Below are 5,000 nucleotides of genomic sequence, written 5' to 3' on the forward strand. Positions count from 1 at the left end.
CTTAGAACACCACTTTACTACGACGTTGTGGGGAAAATTCTTATGAAAGTGATGTAAAAACACGTCCACGGTTCTTTTAAGCGGCATTAGGTACTCTTGGGAATTCTGGTAAGGAACGCAGACTCTTGAAAGCCATTGGAACTTGAAATGCACTTGGAACGTTCTTGCAAGAGCGAAAAGTTTGGAATTTCTCTAATCTCTTGAATGTGATGGACTGTAAAATACGTAAGACATTCTTGAAAATCTAGCAGGTACTCATAATCCTTTCACTACTAAACTTTATTTCCCCCTGTATCAATTATAACTTTATAGACATTTTTCCTACTGCAATTTGTCCAATCTTTCTGACAAAACATAAAATTAACACCAAGACATTTTCAAGCAACCGAATATTTACCACTAACTTATAATCCTTTCACTACCAGACAACTCAGTCCTTAGTATCACCAATAACTTTATAGATACTAATCACTTTTATCTATTGCAGTCTATTCAGTACTTCTGCAGCAAATATAAGGCAAAATGAACCTCTTTCCTCCGCATCTATACAAAGAACAAAAGCTTCAAAGGTTACGGGAAGATCATAGGAGTGTAGCTGTTCACTTTAGGACACGAAGGACTGTAGGACATAGCAAGGACTCCCAGGCGTCTCTGAGGACACTTATAAGCTACAGGATGCATCAGGATTACCTTCAAACACTTTCGGATTTGTTTAAACGCCTCAGGAAGGATTTATCTCAGTCAGACCTCGAGGGAAGAACATAACTTCCGCAACTTCATATGGGGAGAGGGAGTGTTGCGCTCTCTCTCTCTCTCTCTCTCTCTCTCTCTCTCTCTCTCTCTCTCTCTCTCTCTCTCTCTCTCTCTCTCTCTCTCTCTCTCTCTCATCGGTGAAAGCCTCTGATGTCTAAACGAGTCTCTAATATAATCTCAGTTTTTTTTTTTTTTTTTTTTCATTTTTTTTATCTCACGCATTAGTTTTCCTTCCTTCCTTCCTTCCAGAGAGAGAGAGAGAGAGTGGTGGTGGTGGTGGTGGTGGTGGTGGTGGTGGTGGTGGTGGTGGCGGTGGCGGCGGCTGCAGCAGGTGCAGTGTTGCTAATCCGCTCGCTAATGCAGCTCGGGGTGTATTAATCTGGCTCACCGTGTTTCAAATTAGTCTGTTTGTATCGCTGATTTCTGGGAACCGACGGAGTAATATTGGTGCCGATTCTTTATTATTATTATTTTTTTCAGTGTATAATTATCGAGTGTACTTATTCATAATGCAGGAGTGGTGATTGAATGGCGGTGATTCGGTAATGGGACTTAATTGCTGAGGCGATAACCGGTTAATTGATTGAGTGGATGTTGTTGCTGTTTTTTTTTCTTTTTTTTTCTGCTGTTTGATGTGATTTTAATTAATATGCTCTCTCTCTCTCTCTCTCTCTCTCTCTCTCTCTCTCTCTCTCTCTCTCTCTCTCTCTCTCTCTCTCTCTCTCTCTCTCTCTCTCTCTCTCTCTCTCTCTCTCAGGATAAGCAATTCAGTCTTTTTCTTGCCTTCTTCATCATCAAATCTTTATCCTTTTCTTTTCTCCGGTTTTTTTGTTGCTAGCTCTTTTCCTCCTCCTCCTCCTCCTCCTTTGTATTCCTCCTACTCCTCCTCCTCCTCCTCCTCCTCTTAATCATATTCTCCTTAAAAGCACTTAGTTAAAAGGAAAACGTTAGTCAAGAGTCTAATCGTAAGAACTAGTTCCATTTTTACAAAGGAGGAGGACAAGGAGAGGGAGGAGGAAGAGGAGGAGAAAAGCAAGGACGAAAATAAGAGCATAAAAATGTGGAACGGACCCGTGAGAGAGAGAGAGAGAGAGAGAGAGAGAGAGAGAGAGAGAGAGAGAGAGAGAGAGAGAGAGAGAGAGAGAGAGGTGTTTCCTTCCTTCGAGTAAACTCTCTTGACTTAGTTCTGGTACTCTCGAAAGTTTTGGAGCTTATCCACAACACTTAGAAGCTTGCTGTTGTTGTTGTTGATGTTGATGCTGATGTTGGTGGTGGTGGTGGTGGTGTTCTTGTGAGTGGTGACGTTGGTGACAGTGGCAGAGGTGGATAAACAAAGAAACAGTTAGATACACAAGGACTCAAACGCGGATACACACACACACACACACACACACACACACACACACACACACACACACACACACACACACACACACACACACACACACACACACACACTACATAGAGATAAACTGCGAGATTTTGAGGGAGAGGGAGATGAATAGGTTTACATAAAGTGAGCGAGGGGAGAGGACACACACACACACACACACACACACACACACACACACACACACACACACACACACACACACACACACACACACACACACACACACAGCACTGACTTTACGAAACAAAAACAAAAACACATGTAAAAACAAATTGTTAGGAAATAATAACGTTGAGGTTGTAACGACGTGTAGCAGTGAGGTGTAGGGGAGATAACAGGTGAGGGAGGGAGGAAGGGAGAGGGGAGAGAGAGTGGGAGAGGGAGGGAGGGAGAGACGTATAGTAGTAATTATGGTCTTAGGGTGAATGGGTGCAAGGTAAAAAAGGGATTGAGAAAAAGCGTGATATGGGAATGTATTGGTGTGTGTGTGTGTGTGTGTGTGTGTGTGTGTGTGTGTGTGTGTGTGTGGTAAAGAGGTGCTAAGGTGTTTAAGTCTAAGATCTACTACTACTACTACTACTACTACTGCTACTGCTACTACCACTACTATACTAATCCTAAAGGTGGAGGACGGTAATTCAGTGCCAGTGTAAACTCCTTTGGCGCCTTTACACGTATCCCGCCTCTTTACTCTCAGCATTTAAAGGGAAGCTTAATTAACCAATCACTGCCAGGTATATGGAGTGGCCCACTCTTTATATCCTGTAGTAAATTAGACCACCAAATTACGAACTGAACTTTAAACGCAGTAATGAGAGAGAGAGAGAGAGAGAGAGAGAGAGAGAGAGAGAGAGAGAGAGAGAGAGAGAGAGAGAGAGAGAGAGAGAGAGAGAATATGTGTGGTAGATACCAGAAATACTCTACTATATATACACAGTTCTATGCCCAAGGGTGGGTATATGGTTGGCCGCCCTCACGCCCTTACGCCCTTACACCCACGCCCGTCTCCCTCCCCTCCCCCTCTCCCTCACTTCGGCTGCCAACACTCCCGTAAACCACTGAGAGGGATGAGGGGCCTGGGGTGAGCGGGGCGAGGGGAGTGAGAGGGGTGTTTGACTCTGAATCGCTGGGGTGGGGGTGAAGGTTGGGTCTTCCGGGAAAAGTGCAGAGGGCAAAGGTCATAAAAGTGTATTATCAAGGTAAACTGGGTCTATTTTCACCCTTACGTGCTTTGTTATGTGTGGGTGTGTGTATGTGTGTGTAGTGTAGCATAGCATGACTTTTGTTGTGTGTGTGTGTGTGTGTGTGTGTGTGTGTGTGTCACGGTTCATTGGGTTTACTGGGAATACGCAGATTAAAACATTTTGTCACCTGATGATTTACAATACCTTGAAATGAATTGCCTAACTTCCTTTGAATCATTCCCTGGCTTTTTAGGAACGGCAAATTGACCTGGCTCTTTTTATCTCTCTCCCTCTTTCTCCCTCTTTCTTGTCCGGTCCCCTTGACGTATTAAAAAAAGAATATAACAAGTAATCCAAGGAGACTGTAAAAGGCAAACTAACAAACACAGGAAGACTAATAAAAACAAACTCACGAAGCTAAAAGGTATTATAGGAAAGAAATTAAAGCACCGGATACACTCTTGATAGTCTAACACTAATACACATCAGTAGTCAATCAGGCCTCATCAGCGTGTCTGTGCCATGATAAAGGACGTGATATTAGATGATCCAGTCGTAATTAACTCGAGTATTAGCTGCGTGATGTGTTTTGCAAAAGTTAGTATAGGTGATATGAGGTCCATTAATCAAGGCCCGGATCTCTTTCTGGGAATACCGTTTGTAGCAGAAGCAGGTGCAGTATTTTCATGTCAATTTATTACTTTTGTTCCTTTACTTGAATCCTCGCTCTTCCAAGGACGCTTTTTATCTGGTAGTTGTATATTCTTCACCTCGCTAGAATCTGTAATTTTCTCCTATCGATTAAACGTATCACTCAAAGAACGTTTTATCTGGCAGTGTATCAGACGCACTTCATGGCTGACGGGTTATTAAAATTTGAGTCATTTATTATTTTGCTTCTTGGTTCACTTACAAGGATCGTGTTTCATGTATTGATAGTTCATGTTAAAAAGTTAAGTTTACAGTTTATCTCTTCCAGTTACGTGCATTGGGTGTTGTTTTACCTGAGTTTCTTCCTTCCTTCCTTGCTTGTTTTCCTTCCTTCCTTGATCGTCTCAGTTTAAGAACAATGGAGTAAATATTTCTTGGTATTGCGAAGAAAGAAAGACTCGAGTTGCTGCAGGTATTTACTCTCTCTCTCTCTCTCTCTCTCTCTCTCTCTCTCTCTCTCTCTCTCTCTCTCTCTCTCTCTCTCTCTCTCTCTCTCTCTCTCTCTCTCTCTCTCAGCACAAATAAACATCTAATTTGAAAGGAAACAATTTCTGGGGTTACTCCATTTTATAGACGTACGATAATAATAATAATAATAATAATAATAATAATAATAATAATAATAATAATAATAATAATCAATAATCTAATTTTCCTGTCATTCTCTTTCATATTCATTTATTTGGCCTACTTTCCTTACCAATAAACTTTTCTAACCCTCACTTTCCCAACCTTTACTAATGTGCAGGCGAGAAATAAGTGCTGTACATCTTTTTCTTTTCGCTTGCCTTTGCTCCCCTCTGAGGCAAAGAAAATGGGAGAGGGGTGGTGGGCGTGGCAGGTCAGGCTCTCAGTAAACATCCATTTGAAGCCCCGCCGAAGTAGAAAAATATTTTTCAGGGGATAAAAAAAAAAGCCAGAAGTTATTTTTAGTTTTGAAATTACAGAAAAGAGAACAC

The 5,000-nt window shown here is 41.8% G+C and overlaps 1 protein-coding gene and 1 long non-coding RNA gene across 24 annotated transcripts in view; one reads left to right on the forward strand and one right to left on the reverse strand.

Moving 5' to 3' along the window:
* Positions 1–5,000, forward strand: part of LOC135106514 (multiple PDZ domain protein-like) — a 456,199-nt gene that overhangs the window by 181,066 nt on the left and 270,133 nt on the right. The gene's annotated exons all lie outside the window — the stretch shown is intronic.
* Positions 1–5,000, reverse strand: part of LOC135106518 (uncharacterized) — a 61,951-nt gene that overhangs the window by 30,539 nt on the left and 26,412 nt on the right. The gene's annotated exons all lie outside the window — the stretch shown is intronic.

This window comes from Scylla paramamosain, chromosome 13 (genome assembly GCF_035594125.1).
Source record: "Scylla paramamosain isolate STU-SP2022 chromosome 13, ASM3559412v1, whole genome shotgun sequence".
NCBI lineage: Eukaryota > Metazoa > Arthropoda > Malacostraca > Decapoda > Portunidae > Scylla > Scylla paramamosain.